Source organism: Perognathus longimembris, chromosome 21 (assembly GCF_023159225.1).
Source record: "Perognathus longimembris pacificus isolate PPM17 chromosome 21, ASM2315922v1, whole genome shotgun sequence".
NCBI classification, from domain to species: Eukaryota; Metazoa; Chordata; class Mammalia; order Rodentia; family Heteromyidae; genus Perognathus; species Perognathus longimembris.
In genome coordinates, this window is record NC_063181.1 from 22,937,091 (window position 1) to 22,955,473 (window position 18,383).

The 18,383-nt window shown below is 34.1% G+C and overlaps 1 protein-coding gene across 4 annotated transcripts in view; it reads left to right on the forward strand.

Annotated features, from left to right (window-relative positions):
- Tenm3 (teneurin transmembrane protein 3) overlaps nt 1-18,383 on the forward strand; it is a 585,882-nt gene that overhangs the window by 283,416 nt on the left and 284,083 nt on the right. The window lies entirely within an intron of this gene.

The following is an 18,383-nucleotide window of genomic DNA, read 5'->3' on the forward strand; positions in this document are numbered from 1 at the left end:
GCATCATTGATTAGCAAATTAGCAAATTATGCCTTTATTGACACGTCGATTCCCCATTTAATGGCTTGTTTATTTAATTGATGGCTAATGTTTTTACTATTACAGGCTATTAACACATCAAAACAGTATTTATTGAACGTGGCAAAATGACAAATTATGTTTGTATTTACAATTTTGTTCTCAAGGCTAATCTATTGGTGGTCTTGCTTTTTATAGTTTTGGACTGCTGAGACCTTTCACATGTGAAGTCAAATAAATTCATGCAAATATCAAGTTGAAAATAGTTTTAAAATGAGAAAAATATACATATTTGTGCCATATATGTTAAATACAGAACATTTTCACATTTGTGCTAGTGAGTTAACTTGTGTTTACATGAATATCCTGTTTTTATCTGTGTATATTTTTCACTTTTTGTAAAGGTGTAATTGGTTAGGGATGACGGGTCTTTCTGCTGGCTTTTTCATTGGTTCTGCTTGCCAAAGGGATGGGAAGAAAAGAAGCGTGTTCTGTGGAGGAGCCCTGGGAAAGGCAGCCCTTCCTTGCATCAAGGAAATGTTCTCTGTGCTGCGGACCATCTAGGTTTGCTTTGGTTATAATAGATTTTCTGGAAATGAAGGGGGTTGTCCTCATTATGAATAGATTATTGTTATTCCCATGTTCATTATAATACTATTAACCAAAGTGTTTTTGGAACTGTTCTTTTGAAAATTGAGTTTGTTTGCAAAGCACAAACAAAAATAGTTCTTGTTATGTAGGCATGGCTCATTGCTTACCTTCCTCACAAGCTTGACTAACCAACATTTGGCGATTTCAAAAAATTACATCCGTTCTCAGGAGACAGTATTTACCACAGTTAATTCTATTCAGAAAATGTAATGCTAAAAGCCTGTTGTGAGGCCTTTTCACAGGAGAAATTTCAGTGTTATACTGAGAAATGACTGCATCATTTGAAAAAGGAGATTCCTGCACTAGTCACTTTGAAGGCAATACAATCATCTGAATGAATTCTAGTATTTCCTAAGAGTTAAGCAACAATATCTTAAGGCTCCTCTCATGTGTAAGGCCTGAACAGGATTGATGTCCTTAATGGGCAGAGCACTTATACTTAGAATTTCAGAAACTAAAATTTTAGAACTGTTTTTAATATATAGTTGTTTAATAAATATGACATGAGGAATAGTTTTTTTAAATCACTAAAGTCTGTAAATGTCTGATAATATTTTACTTCTTTTCAGTGTACTTAAAATTCATTTATTTTGTATTTCCTACAAGAAGCAAAGCTCAGGCTTCTTATGCTCCCAGTTACAAAGAGAAAATTTAAGATACATGGTCTCTCATACATTGAGTTGTTTGCTTTCACAATTAGATGTCAGTATAAACTTATGATCTGTTAAGATATTATAAGATATCCAAAATTAATATTGGATACTAAGTAATACTATTAGCGCTGTTTCTGAAGAGCTAGGCATTTGAATTGTAAACTTCTATTCCTTTTACCTCAGCTGAAGCAAAGTGTCAGAATTAAACCTGAAAATTTTTAAAAGTTTAAAATTTTACAAGGAGACAAAAAATTGATACTTTTTCACTAAGAAAAAATATATATGTAGAATATGTTTTGTAAAATCCTTCTCGAGCTCTTGTTTCCAGAATATCCTGATTTATAATAACAAAATGCCTGTGTCTAAATGCCTAGGACATATTTTAATGAGATACTACTTTGGAAAGAGACTATTTGAAGGTTTTATTAATCTCTCTAGTGTGTGAAACACTCTGACATAGAATACCTAGTTCCAAATTCTGATAAAAGCGGTAAGTCATTACCAAGTTCCCTGAGACAGCATTTTAAATATGAATACAGGTAAATATAAAACAACATGTTGAATTGTTTCTCTGTTTATAATCTATGTAAAATTGTTTTATGTTACAGTTTTCTGTTCAGGAGAATTGTGCTGCTACATTTACCCTGCCATGATTTAGTCAGCCATAATTCAATGCAATATCTGTGTCCCACAGTGATTCCTATTACCAAAGTACATGTCAGCCACGACAATAAGCCTAACTCTTTCCATGGGGAAAAAATACAGTTGTATTCCTACTTAGAGTAGACATCAATGACACAGTAATAGTGGTGGCAAGAAAACAGGTAGAAAGAGGAAAGAAAAAAGAGAGATGGGAGGAGAGACAGTGATGTCAAACTTTGTAACATTTTCTTTCTTTAGGATACATAATACCACCATTTATGATATCGCTCTATCCATGCCATTTGTCACACATCCTCTACTCTTATCTATGAGAACAGATCTAAAATATTTCTGTGAAGTTACTGTTGAATCTGATTTTTTTTTTTTTGGCCAGTCCTAGGCCTTGGACTCAGGGCCTGAGCACCATCCCTGGCTTCTTCCCGCTCAAGGCTAGCACTCTGCCACCTGAGCGACAGCGCCCCTTCTGGCCGTTTTCCATATATGTGGTGCTGGGGAATCGAACCAACAGCTTCATGTGTAGGAGGCAAGCACTCTTGCCACTAGGCCATATTCCCAGCCCGAATCTGATTTTTAAAGGGGTCTTTTTAAATCCAGTGTCACCGAGTTTCAAGTCATTATTCTTAGATTCATGTAGCAATTTTTCTCTCTTTTTGATAAAGTTGGAAACCAGTACTACTTACCTAAACATACTTAGTATGTTTAGCTCTTATACTTAGCTCTAAGCAGCAATTCATGTTGAGTCTCAGTGGCTCACACTTACAATTCTAGCTGCCAAGGAAGCTGAGATCCGGGGTTCAAAGCCAGCTGGACAGAAAAGTCTGTGAGATTCTATTTCCAAAATTAACCAGGAAAAAAAAATCCTACTAGGAGACGTGGTTCAAATGATAGCTGAGCAGACAAGCTTTGTAATTTTAAAAAGTAAATTTATTCAGTATTTACTGAAAACTGCTTTACTACCTGATACATTGACTATCACCACTGTGTTCCTAACCATGCCATTTGAGTCCATTTAAACTAATTTCTTCCCAGATATACTTGAGTCTTAGTAATCAAGAAATGCTGATTCTGCAAAGCAGATCTTTTGGGAAATCTAATATGATCATGTGATCACCATCATTTTTCACGATATTTTTCCCACTAATTCCGCTGCCTTACACTTTTTAACACAAAAAAGCAAATTTTCTTCCTTGGACAAAATCTTGATCTCTCTCTCCTGCTCACAAGATCAGAATTTCACTTCAAGAAACTATTCAACCCTACTTGAATAAGAGGTAGGATTTTGGACAAATGATAGAGGACAGAAGAAGACACATGAATGAGTTTAATAGGATCAGCAAAGTATATTTGAAGAAATATCAAATAATGTGCTTTGAACATGAAGTTCATGGGAGAAAAATTTGGAAGAGAAGCCTACAAAAGTTAGTAAAAAATGGATATAGCAGTTTGGAGGGGAAATATGATAAAAGGGTTTATGTGTTTGAGGATCCACTGGGAATTTGGCATGAAATACAATCATGTGGTGTAATGTGTCTGGAAAATGCTGTTAGATGAATTGTAAAAAGGAGATGAAGATATAGGGAAACCAGTGATGAACTTTTATACTGCTTTTCTCAATTGATTACTTCCTCTTACATATCTTATCAATACTAGCTTCACCAAGGCAGGGCCTTCTATTCACTGGATGCCCAGTGAACAGTTGTTGAATTGCATGAATGACTATAGCAAGATCAATAAAATCATGTGACATTTTAGTTTTCTACAGCTAAACTATGACAGATCCAGGCTAATAAATTGCAGTTGACCCCCAGTTTGGTGTTCAATTACATGCTAAATTTCCATACAGGTTATTTCTATTAATGTTGTTTTTTGGGCCTCCTTTCAACTCTGATAATAAATCTTCTCAATTCATTTCTTCCAGTAATTGACTACAAACTATTTCATAGCTTAGTTCTTATTTCACCTGCCTCTGAGCTCCTAAGTTTCATTCACTTGCAGATATAATGTGTTGAATTGTTCCTTTTTTTTTCTTTTGGACTCAAATTCCAAGATCAGAAACTATGTTTTCTCTTTGGGATTTGGTTTTTATCTTTCTTCAGGTCTTGTCTCTCAGAATAACTGTACCCAGAGCTCTTTTTTTCTTTCTTTTTTTCTGAGTAGGCAAGATTATTTACTGGCTGCCCAGCTGCCAAGTTTACCTTTTGGTTCCCTTTTATAAGAAGTTACAGATAAAGGGCTAAGATTATTTTTTCTCAGATTGGCAAAATTTACTTGCAGTTATTCTAATGGTAGAGACAATAGAAAAATGGAAAACTTTGGACATTCCTCTAGCTCTTCCTCCAAGAAACAGGAATGTAAGTGGCAAAAGGAAAACATTCAATGCTACTCTGATTTTGAGAGAACACTCTGAAATTTCAGGTCCTGAAAAGAGAATTATTGTGTAAAACCACTGCAAAGACACACAATGATGCAATTGCTATTGTCTGGATTTTACTTAGAAAGAACATATTGCATCTATTGCCAATATATTGCTTTATCTCAGTAGAATAGTTCAGTTGATTTAGTATTTTAATACAAGTACTATCACTTATGTATCTTGTTATAATTTCTTTTCCTGAAAAGTATTATCCATTATCTGTAAATAGAAGCCTTTATTAAGATTAATAAAATATCAAGGGATAAATGTTCTTCAATCAACCAAGAAATTGATACAGTTTTATAAACATGTTTAATTATAGTGAATTATTAACTATCTTCCACTTTAGAAATATTTCCATGTTAGTAGGAAGGAGAAAATCTAGAAAGACTATATTCACAAACTAATGAGTTTCTCCAAAATAGGAAAGAAAATATCATCTGTGAGTTAAAGCAGTCATAATATTACCATAACAATTCGGGTTGAAACTTCAAAAAATATGTTTTACTACCTAATCTCAAAATGAATTAAAAGTACTAATAAGCTAGGTTTATACTAAACACAAGTAATGATGTGTAGTTCTACAAGGTGTATTGATTTATTTAGTATTTTAAAAGTTATAAAATTTCAGCATAAAAATTTAGACTTTGCCATAGAGAAATATGTTTATATTTGTAGACAGATTCTGTATAAGAACAATAGTTCTATCCTGTAGTAATATTTACTTACAACCTTATTAACTTTTAAAACTTTTCATGGCATGTTGTATATAATATTATTAACACAGTTTTTGGGTTTTTTTCTCAGTTTGAAACTTTGTAAATATCCCCTTTGCATACGGGTCTTCACTCTTATGATGCTTATTTCCGAGGTCAATAAGCTTGAGTCTTTGGGCATATTATATAGACAGAAAAAATGTGGGTGGTCATGTCATTATGGTTTTTTTCTTTTATGAGTGGGTCAGGGGAAGAACAAACTGATTATTACTTCTCAGGTGAGTTGAATGAAATACAGAGTCTATTAAAATTATTTTCTAGTATTTAACTTTTTCCCTAAGAAAAGACTGGGTGTAGCAAATTAAACATTTGCAGTAGTTTTATGTAAATCTCTCAAACCAAACACTAATTTATGGAGTTAGCTATTATGGGATGAATGTTTGTATCCCCCACCAAACTTAACAGCATGAAACCTAATCTCTACATGAGTACATTTGGAAATAGGGCACTATGGAAAGGTCTTAAGAGTAGAACTTTTAGGAATAAGATTAGAGCTTTTACAAGAAAGAGATTGCTCCCCTATTTGTCATGGGGAGACGCAGCTACCTGCAAACCAGAAAGCAGGTTCTAGTATCTGTTGGCACCTTGATCATGAACTTCACAGGATCTAGAACTGTGAGAACTGCCAGTTTTTTTTTTTTATCACCCATCTCACTTCTGGTATTCATTCATAGCAGCTAAACAAATGTTTTTGACAAACCTTAAGGGAATTGGAAATCATTCTCCCCAGTTATTATTTTTTTTTAGAAATAACACATTGCTAGAGCACTCAGTTCAATTTAATAGTTATTGAGTACTTACTCTGTCGTCAATACTCCACTGCTATAAGAAATTCACCAATACGTATACCCACATAATTCACAGAATTAGAATCCAGCTTTACTCTTGAATGACCTCAGCTTGATCAATTATATCCAGAAAGGTGTTATTCCAAATAAGGGCAGATCTTGGGTTGTGGGAAAGGGGCAGTTTTTGCAGGCATCATGGATGAAAAGGACAATTACTATAACATTTAAAGTGGGTTAAAAAAAAACAAAAACAAGTCTTAGCTCTCCTCGGGTTTTTGCTTTCCTAATTCTTAGTGGGTTTAAATACATCATCATTGAACATTCACACATTCTACTCCTGTTCTTTTTAAGATATTTGATCTGCCAAAACTGACTTATGTTTCTTTTCTCTCCAGAGTCTTATATTATGCGAAATTCCAGTCAGAGACGCATAGAATTTTGAATGTTTGCTATTTGATCGTAGGGGAAATTAAAATTTACTGTTATGCTTCCTTCATATTTCCGAGTTTTAGAAACTAGAAAGGAACAAAACTTGCTGATTCCCATGCCACAGATCCAGGACAGATGTGGCTCAGGAGCTCCCAGCAGGCACTGACCATCGTGGAGTGATAAACTCTGTGTGAGTGTGGTCTATTGCCTATGAGTTTCCCAGACTCTTAAACTTGTAAACAATCCTTTGATGAAAAAAGAAATGGCAGTAGAAGTGAACTTTACAATGACCAATGTAGACTATTTGTAAGTTAGCTTAAATGATCCTTGGCTTGTGATATTGAGGAACAAGTTACCAGAAAAAAAATATTTAAAAATGACTACCTTTTAATAAACATGTAAATTGTTTCTCTATGAAAATGAGTAATGATCTAGGATAGGAATCTCATGAGTTTTCCTGCCATATTTTCAGCCAGTAACTGATAAAATGATGCCTAAAGTGTTATATTCCCAAGGAATGGGTTAATCAGACATGGGATTGGCCCTTGAATGATGGAAGGGGAAGGAAGCTACAGGCAAGAGAACAACTTCAGGCACATGTTATACCTGGCTTATAATTTGGTTTGGGGCCAGTCTTGCCAATAGAAGAGTTTATATGGGAATATGGAACATAGCAAAGGCAGAAGCTGCTTTGTTAGTTGTTTCTTTTTTTTTTTTTTGGCCAGTCCTGGGCCTTGGACTCAGGGCCTGAGCACTGTCCCTGGCTTCTTCCCGCTCAAGGCTAGCACTCTGCCACTTGAGCCACAGCGCCGCTTCTGGCCGTTTTCTGTATATGTGGTACTGGGGAATCGAACCTAGGGCCTCGTGTATCCGAGGCAGGCACTCTTGCCATTAGGCTATATCCCCAGCCCTGTTAGTTGTTTCTTTATACTATTAGATGCCTAGCATTTTTGACAGTGGTCAGATTTCTGCTACACCTGGGTCTGTGTAGTTCAAACACAAGATGTACAAGCAGTGCTGGATGCCAACAGGTGTGAGCTCTAATCTATGCTCTGTTCCCAGCAGGCCAACCCTGGCTATGCTACAGATCCTCAAAATACCTGTGGAAGCAATGGCTTTGAATAGAGGATCGCAGAAAATTGATTTTTTTTCAGTTTTGAGAGTCTTCTTTTGTACTTGTATTTAAACAGGCAAGTAATGTTAACCGTTTTCAACTATTACTTAAACTGACAAGTAATGTTACTCTATTGTGACTAAAATTATGTTCTCTGTCTACTGCTATATGCAGAGCATCCTATAAAAGAAAACACCTTGGGGCTGGGGATATAGCCTAGCGGCAAGAGTGCCGGCCTCGGATACACGAGGCCCTAGGTTCGATTCCCCAGCACCACATATACAGAAAACGGCCAGAAGCGGCGCTGTGGCTCAAGTGGCAGAGTGCTAGCCTTGAGCGGGAAGAAGCCAGGGACAGTGCTCAGGCCCTGAGTCCAAGGCCCAGGACTGGCAAAAAAAAAAAAAAAAAAGAAAACACCATTTTTTTAGACTATTGGACATCCTTCATTTTCTGTTTTATTAATTTTCTTTTTTATTACTATTTTTAAGAACAGTGTACCAAAGAATTGCCATTGCCTTAAGTAGTTTATGAATATAATATATCTTGATAATATTTCTTTTTATAACCTACTTTTTTTAGTTATAGTCAATTGTTTAAGAATAAATCATCTAACTTGGTGTCATATTAATTTTAGGAGAGAGCACTTTAGTACTGTTAGGCTATGTACCTGTAAGATTTTCATTATTTCCCAAGGGCCTTTAAACAAATTGAAAATGAAAAGCCTTGTGTATGTGTATGTGCATACCCCTTTGTGGTTTAATTAGACTGTTGTCATTGTTTCTTCTTTATTTCCAGTGCTGAAATCACTAACATTTCTATCTTGAACAATTGGTTAAAAACTCTTTATTTTTTAAGGTAAAGGGCTATCTAAAATAAGTGACTTGAAAAAAAGTCAATAAACCAGTAATAGTATGATTTTATGATACCTTGTACTGCTATCTAGACTCATCAACTCATTTTTAATCTTGTTTGTGTAAATCCCAATGGGAGCACTAGTGTGAGGAAGTTTTTTAAAAAATTCCATATTGCTGATAAGCATATGATTTCTGCTTAAGTGAAATTAACAAATAAGAATAACCCCAGATTTCATGTTTATTTCATTTAGTATTAGTGTCAGCTACCCTGTGGCCCAGTTAATAATTGTATAGTAGTAAAATAAAGTTAAAGTCTTATCTGCCTCATTTTTCAGTCACCTAATTCATATTTCATAGGTTCAAGTTCAAAAAGAACTATATAGCCCTAGTCAGAGGACTTATCCAGATCATGAGAACATCTGGATCCAGAGAATTTAAGAACTGTGACTGGAGAGACATAGTGGAAAATTAACCAAAGACTAGCTCTCAGGATTCTTACCCAGTATGCTGTCAATAACAGTAATACTTTGTTAAAACAATGATACCTTAGAGAAAACAACATTACTGTCTTTCTAGTCTGTGCAGTATGTAATTCTATTTTACAACACACACTTTTAGAAAAGAATTATTTTTACATTTTTCCTTTGTTATCTCACATATCCCTAGCATTTGAAAGAGTTTTTACAAAATTGAATTTTGTAATTATAAAATACCCAGCTGGAACAGTCATTTTAGAAATGAGTAGTGGAATCATAGAGTTGAAAAAGGTCTCAAATGGTGAACAATACTCACTTGTCCTTTAGGTAAAAAAATGTGTGTGTGTGTGTGTGTGTGTGTGTGTGTGTGTGTGTGTGTTTAAGGCTGGTTTCTTAAGGTCATTTATCTAGCTGTACTGTCCTAAGCAAGCCACTTGGTAACTAGTGAAAATAATACAAAAATTGATCAAAATTACTTAGAGCAACATCCCCGTTTAGGTACAATTGTCTAGAACTCAAAACTTATTTCCTTACAGTACCAAAATATCATGGGGGAAATCTGTAAGATCCTAATTAAGTCATCATGTGACTTATCATAAGAACAGTCTCCTTCTCAATTGGAGTTCAGAAAGCATTACACAGATCTTCTGGTTAAACATCTGGACTTGAACCTGACCACTTGATTGCAATAGACCGTGGTGTAGAATGGAGGTTGATAATTATTTCCGAATGGGGGAAATGAAAGAGAAGAACAAACTTAATGGCTGTTCCGAGGAGGAAATTCCTAGAAATTTAAAGAATTCTTAGTTACTCTTTGCCAGAGGCAAAAATAAAACACATCATAGCAACTACTATAGTTTAAATGTTTTTTTATTCAGTACTAGTCTAGGGGCAAGCATTAGAGATTTGTTCTAGTATGCACCAATATGTAGAAGGCTCTCAAAACCCTGATGGATTTGTCCAGAGACTTTTTTGAAGATAGCAGAGCACTCAATATAGCACTAGTCTTAATCCTAAACTCTCCTTGATCTTCACATCAGTTGCCCCATATTTTAGCTTCAATGCTCAGAAACCTTTCTGTTTGAATAGAACAATCACACGGTTTAAGCAAGTTTGATTTGGGACAATACTTATAGTGATTTCAATGAAGATTGGTAGTGTAGAATCATTACAGTGACAGAACTTACCATATCTGATAATATTAATAAAAGTAAGCTTGCCTTGAATTTTACTTGTGCTTGTTTCCATGCCCATTTTTTCATGGAAATTTTAATAATCAGTGAAATGACCAAAAGCTGGAAATGCTGGCAAAGATAATCTAAAGGATGCTTAATTATCTTCAGTATAATAAAAAAACCTCACTGTAATGGAGATAAAACAACAACAACAACCAGATTATCTAAAATACATTATATGTTCTTCTGCTGTTTTAGGAGAGCAAATATACCACTATGTCATCAGTCTGTATGATCAATCAGTAAGATAGATGTGTGTAGGTATGTATGTAAGCATGTATGTATATAAGCAAATACTTAAATATATTATTTTAAAATAAACATAGGTATAAAATAAGTATCCTATGAAAGAATATAAAGAAATAATTGTAAATGAGGATTTAAGTAGAATTTCTTATCATACTACATCATATGTAGTATTCATCCATTTTCTCAAAAATTATATTCAGAAATTGACTTTTACTTTAGAGCCTCATTAAATCATTATAGCCAGAGATAATTAAAATAATTTATTTTAGTGGAATATATTTCTCTGGACTCTCCCCCTCTATATCTATTTCCAATTAAATTTTTCTCAAAGTTAGAAGAGTAGTTCATTTTAATTACTAAAGATACCCATCGGGGAATTTCTTGAGTGGACTCTTGGATTTCAAGAGACTTTTGCCTGGGAGTAAATTGCAGAGTAGAGGTCATCATCAACTTCTCCTCCCTGTTAGCATGGTGAACTTTATACACTATTCTGCCTAAATATAACGGTAACTTTTTTCTCAGCCTAAAGTTTGCATGTTTATGTTCTCTGTATTTTTCTTTGATTAGAAGAACAAAAAGTCTATTATATTTTTTCATACTTACCATCACTTTTTGCTTGTTTTTCTTGTATGTTATTATGGCTATTAATACACTACTGAATACAGCTTTATGCCTATTCTGTGTGTGCATGTTTTTAGTTATTGTTTAATGTTTTACTGTGGCTGCGTATTACACTTGCTGGGCACTTTTATTTTTACTATATTTAGAAATGTATAATTCATTAGAGACAGGAAAAAGTGGCTTGGAAATGTTAGCTTTAAGGATATATTGAGTATCCTTTGTGTCTTCCAAATGGATCCTCAGAATTTTTACTTACATTGACAGTATTTTGACAAATTAAACACTAGCCATACACATATAAGCAGAAACCCAATACTGTTCATCACAAGTAAAAACAACTGCAAAGGATTTGTTTCAGTGTATGACAGACACTGATATTTTGAAGAAAACTTAAATTGCAAATTTAAATGTCTAGTGAATGGATAACAAATGCTCCAGCAATTTTGAAAGTTCCCATTGTTCTACTTAATGTTGTCTTCTACAATAAGTATGCCATATATGTATATATATACATACATTTATAAATATAAAAACATATACAATTAAAATTTTAAATGTCCTACAACATGTGACACTAAGAGGTGGAAACAAAAAGCAAGCTCTGTTTTAAATACAATTAAAACATTCAAGGGCATACTTGGTCCACAGATGAACAAGCACATTCTAATAAAAAATTTATTTATCTTACAGAAGAAAGCTTAGCTCACAGCATATCTTCTGATAAGATGAAGTTGAACTTTGAATGCTTTTAATGAGGAAACAGTTTGTTTCTCACTCCTACATTAGACCACTAGAATGGAGATTTATTTCATGCTAATTTTCTATCTAGATGTCTTGCTATCTTTTGGAGTAAGGAAAAGAGATTCTCTTATGCAGATACCATTTTAAATAAATCAGTACCAGGGTCTGAAACGGATACGTTTACAATTATTAAGGCTTTTATAACTTCTAGTAGTGTTCTCTTGTCACAGGAGAATAGATGAAAGACTCAAAAGTTAATAGATAATACATTTTCTCAAACAATTAGTAACATGTTGTGGTCATTAATATATAACGAAAATAGATTCCTATTTTATATGTCAAATTTGCAATTTTTATCGACTCTTTAGATATATAATTTATTACATATTTAAATAAGTGGGTGTAATTCACCAGAGGTGCTCTTCAGCATTGGGTATACTGAGATAATTTTCTTCTATTTCAGAATCCTTAGTCTCCCTGACTCTTGGCCTTTAAGTGCAAAAGTATTGTGACAACCAGACAAAAAGAACTGTCTGATTGAGAATCACTGATTTAAGTTCTTATGATCATTTTTAAGCCTGTTTGCTTTTAAAAGTTATAAAAGACATGTGAAGTTCTTAATGTCTCCAGCTTAACCAAACGATGATAGCCTACCCACGAAAGGAGCCAGTCATGTCCTACACACAGCATATTTTGTATTTCTTAACATCTTGCTTTGTTTGACACATAAAAAGTTCTTGCCTTTATAGATCTTCATTGTAGATATAACCCTAATAGATCCTTTATCATTCAAGTTAGTGATTCTTGTATCATAAATTCTACTGTATGTGGGATAATGCCCCCCTCCCGTGTCCTTTGAACTTACCTCATTCATTGTGCCTTAAGCTTTACACAAATCCAAGCCATGTAACTATTGTGTAATATTTCTGTGTAATGTTTCCTATACATAATGGATTGCAAGTCATGCAATGCTATCTCAACCTTCCCTCATCCACACCTCTCACCTTGTATTAGTACATCAGTCAGGCTTCACCAGGGTTTTCCAACATGTGTCTTCTATGGCTGCAAAGGTCCATAGGATGGAGAATGCAAGAGGAGAAGGGGAGAGGAGAAGGGAGAAGGGAAGAGAGGTCAAAAGGAAGGTCAAACATGACAATGTAACCAACCCACTTGCACCAAAATAATCTTAGTCCATTCATGAAATAAATCATTGCTTCCATAATGTAATTACCTTTGACAGGACCCAGTTCTGGCTAGTTCTTAACAGTCATCACTGTGATAATTAAATTTAACATCAGTTTGGGGAACAGTATACGGACCATAAAAGATGGGGTATCTCAAATTTATGTATATTATTTATTTAACACTAGCCATTCTTTTGTTACAGGTTAGTTTTATGGAAGTTCAAATTTTCAGCAGACTTGGTTGTAGAGGTTTTAGAGAGAAAATCATATACATTATGATAAAGGCTATGTGTTCACAGACTTAGAGACTGAAATGCCATATAAGTTGATGAAATTTAGAAAGTACTTGGCAGTTTTTAAAGGATTGATACTTTAGTGGTTTACTTTATTAGAAACTCCGACATCTTTCCACATACATATACACATTTCATTGTTCAGTTCATAAATTTAACTTGTGGAAATGACAAGTAGTAGCAAGCCCACACTTGGGGATTTAATCTTCACTGACTAATTTATCAGATGTTTTACCTTTCTGGAATCACAGATGGTTTTAATATCTGTCTCTATTGAACAATCACTCAGATGTGTCCATCTCCATCTTTATTGGATAAATAATAATTCAGTATATCTCAAGTGGCTGTGATAATTGGGTTCCCAAAGAGAATTTCAGCTGTGTAGGTATTGCCCTACTCAGAATTTGGTCTCTGTGTTCCAGTCTCTCTAGCATATTCAAATGTATTTCAGCTTAAGTGAAATAGATGGCATGGTACTATTTTTGTGTAAATTGCTTAGAATAGATTTTGAAGTGAAGACCTCAGTTTAACCTCTTTGCTTTCTAAAAATGGCATTGACTGCACCATTCCAAAATAAGTCTTTGGTGGTACTATTTGACTCACTCCAAAGTGACCTACACTTGATTAAGTGATGTCTTATCTAATAACTGAGATTCCCCAGAGATTTTTGTTGGGTGTTGAAAATGAGTATCTTGATCAAAAGTCACTTTAGGCTAGAACAGATCTTTATTTTGCCTCTGTATTGCAATTTAGAAAATAGATGTATTCCTCTCATCAGTCTTCTGTCAGTGAAAAGAGATGGTCTAACAGTGGTTTGTGTGTGTGTGTGTGTGTGAGAGAGAGAGAGAGAGAGAAAGAGAGAGAGAGAGGGAGAGAGGGAGACAGAGAGAGAGAGACAGAGAGAGACAGAGAGAGACAGATTTCGAGTTTTAACTATTTGAGGTTGGTAAAAAGAAAAAATACCGAAGAAATACAATTCGAAGAAATGCAATTCTAAAGAGCAGCTCAATTGCTTGATGCTTTTTAATACTAAAGGAATATACTTTTTTTTTTTTTTGGCCAGTCCTGGGCCTTGGACTCAGGGCCTGAGCACTGTCCCTGGCTTCTTCCCGCTCAAGGCTAGCACTCTGCCACTTGAGCCACAGCGCTGCTTCTGGCCGTTTTCTGCATATGTGGTGCTGGGGAATCGAACCTAGGGCCTCGTGTATCCGAGGCAGGCACTCTTGCCACTAGTCTATATCCCCAGCCCAGGAATATACTTTTACTGCTATTTTTTAAGTTAGCAAGTGTTAATTTTTAAGGAGTGCTGTTTTAAGAAAAGCAAGTTCACCTACTCCTTGTATGTTTTTCAAGATTTACAAACTTTGCTTATAATCACTCATATATACTTAATTTCTGGGGGCTTTTTTTAATGCATTGATTTAATACTCTGAATTGGTGCAATCTTTCCTAGAAACTTCCATTGAAACCACAGAAGTGAACTGTGAAGTCTGACTGTAAGCTGAGCAACACTTTAAGAACAAAGCCTAGGGTCTTGAAGATAGTCTGTGATAAATGTTACAAGAATATATTACTGGAGAACATGCAAAAAACCAACTCCCCTGCTGTCTCACAGTAGGCCTGTACTGACATTGGTTTTGAACTGACATGGCTCTTCAGAAAGGTTACCAATGCCCACTTTTGAAAGCTTAATCAGTTTCATAGCGACACTATTTCTAAAGCCACATTTCTTCAGATCACACATGGGTAACTGCATGAGATTAATTAGTAGTATAAGACAGGAGAAAATTTAGGGCACGATTTAAATTTTTTTTTCTGATTATGCAGCTCATTTAATCTTGGCACAATAAAATTATTCAGGTGTTTGGGCTAGAGATTGAACCTAGAATCTTAGGCTTTCTAGGTTAACTTGATAGTTATTTTTCTATTTAATAAATGCATATAATTATACATGTATTATAAAATATATTTTTATTTACTATAAAATATATGTCCATTATATGGAGAGAATATATAACTGAACATATAGATAAAATATATATACATTCTTAATATGTATTATTAGTTGTCATTGAACTTTCTGTTTGGATTTGATTGAATTTCTAATATTTCTTCTCAATGAATAATCATAAATAAATTGTAATATAATTGTAATTGCCTTAGTAATTTCTTAAATTTTGACACATTTCTTAGAAATTTGCAATTGGAAAATAAACAAACAACAACAACAAAACTGATTGGACCTGAGGTTTGGTGGTTCCCACTTGTGATCCTAGCTACTCAGGAGGCTGAGATCTAAGGATCACAATTCAAAGCTAGCCCAGGTAGGAAAGTCTGTGAGACTCTTATCTCCAATTAAGCATAAAAAAAACAACCCCAAACCAAAAGTGGAGATGTGGCTCAAGTGGTAGAGCAAAAAGATCATGGACAATGCCCAGCCCCTGAGTTCAAGCCTCATAACTGGCACAACAGAACAAAAGAAACAAACCACAAAAGAAAAAGCAGAAGAAAACATGCTGGTTCTATTTAACATGTGTCCAGACTGAAATCTGGATTGACTCTGGGCTCAGTATGGTTTATAAATTCTTCCTGCTAGAGAACAGCCACTTCCACCATGCAGTGAAGATAAGGAAGAAATGTCATAGTTAATATTCCCTTTAATTTTTATTAGTGGTCTTGTGTACTGTATTTATTGGTATAGTTGCTAGAGGCAGTGCCTTTAAATGTCTGTGTTCTTCAAATTGTTTGAAGAACCTTACCAGCCGGTTGGATAGGGATTGTTCCAGCTTGTGTGTTGAAAGATCGCCAGTGTACTCCCTAGCTGAGTATTAGTAGTTTGATCCTTCTAGAAAGCAATGCAAGACACCGTGTTCTTCTACCTGTCGACAAAATCCAGCTTCAAACATTTCTTGAGACCCATAGAAAAAAAGACCTTGGTAACTATGGGCAACGGATTAAAAAAAAGAAAAAGTAAACAAAACTACCAAGGCTACAACTCCTTTTTTTTTTTTTTTTTTTTTTTTTGGTAGAGTTTCTTAAAGGATAGACATGGAGAAGAGCCTGTCAGTTCAGAAGCTTTGCCACTTACTTAGTTGTGATGTCTTTGATTTGGGTCATTTCTCCATTGTGATCTATAATCCCCCCACAAGCTTTATGAATAAATCACAGAAGTTTCCAAGATAATATTTTTTATAGTACAACCCCAGAGGTTTGGCAGATTTATTTTTGAGATGCAACATTTACATCCTAGATACACACATAAACAATGCTTTATCTACTTCATTTTCAATACTTGTTTAGAATGATCATAACTAAAATAATTTTTAAATTCTGAAATCATTATTTATGATCATGGCTAATGAACATTGAAAATAAGCAAGATATCATGAATAAAATCATGCAGACACTCTGGGAAACAGCTAGAAAGGACCTATGACTAATTTAATACAAATCTGAACAAAACTTAATTTGGTTAGAAATTCTATATGCTCATATCAGATAAATTGTAACTTTTATATACAGAAATAACTGTTTCCAAGAATAACTGTATGAACAAATGTAGCTCTTTTTTTGTAGTAATGGGGATCAAACTCAGGGCATTGAACGTGCTGGGCAAGTGCACTCACACACTTGAATAATGTTTAATTGATTCGTTCCTGTGGAATGTAAACACATTTACATTTGTATTTGCTTAGAATTTTGAGTTAGTAACTTAGTTCAGCAAGTTTTATAGTTGTGATAATAGTCCTCATTTGTACTTTTGAAAATAGGCTAAGCACTACATTAAAGTTTCTCCTAGTTTCAGTGTTATTTTTATAATACTCTCATGCTTTATAAATCTACACATTTAACCAGCCTAGAAAAATTGGTTGAATTTTGAATAATGGCATACCATGTAGACAAGATTTACCCATGTGTTCATTTTTTTTGACTGGCTATTTTAGTACCATTTAAACACTGTATTTAATAGTGGATGTTTAAATACTGAATTTAATGGCTGATATACAGTTTTGCTCTCATTCTGTTTATGCCATTCTTACGAAATTATTTTAGCAAATAAGAGTTGAGCATGACTCTTGGGAGTTTTGTTTAATAATTGGACTTTGGTAAATGGGAAGTATTACATGTGGTATAAAATTTTACTGCTGTTCTTTTTGAGATCTTTTTATAGCCCCATCATGTGCCTTCTTAATCAGACTTCATCTTTATATGGTGACTTGACTCTTTGCCACTAGAGGGCAGTAAAAAAATTGATTTAGTTAATAAGCATACCGTTAAAAAAAATGTACTACCATTCTAGATTATCATCCTGAATAGTTTATCTACATGTCTTCTTATCAGTAATAAAGGAAATATACAATCGTGGGCAAGGCTTTTCTTCCTGACTTTATAAGTTGTAATCTAAAATTTTCTTCCTTTTTTTAAGTAGTATGATAATGACCAGGCTAGATAAAACATTGCTTCATCATGTGGTTTCTAGAATTCATGATTTAAAAATAGTTTTGTTTAAGGGCATTATAAGTATGTAAGATCAAAATGAAACCCTTTGTATAACTAACGTAGGCAGATAAGGAACACAAATAAAAACATTTGTCTTATCAAGTTGGGGATTCGTTTGGAATAGTGAGACCTTTCTGTATGACAACTCTTAGCTAAGTTATATTGGAGAGAGTCTTTATTTAACACATATTTGCTAGCATTTCTCTGAGGAATATTTGTTTTTAGAAATGTTTTCTAATTTTGTTGAAAATTAGAGTTGGAAACTAAAACATTCAGTATGTAAAAATTTGGAGACCAATGCATAGTTTTCAATAACCTAATATAATAAATGTTCAATTTAGTTTCCTGTTTGACTCAAAAATGTACTCAGCTTGCCAAGTTAAAAGTCTGTAATTTTCAGGAGTGGATAAAATTACAGGGGATAGAAATGTTAAAATCCTTTGGTGATACCACACACATTTATAGTTAATTAGACCTGAGATGAAATACCAAAGATAACTTTCAGGAATTAGGCAAACTCTGCTTTTACATTAGTTTAACTTACCTGTTATTTATTTGTCTACATTTGGTTCTTTAATTGGAAAGTTATGAATACATGTAGTAGACCCAGCCCATCACCCCTTCAACATGGCAATCTCAGCTCAGGCTGAGTAATTACTAATTTAAGAGTGTTCATGCCTTGTTAAAAATGCAAGGCTTATGATATTGAACGTGCAATTTTGAAG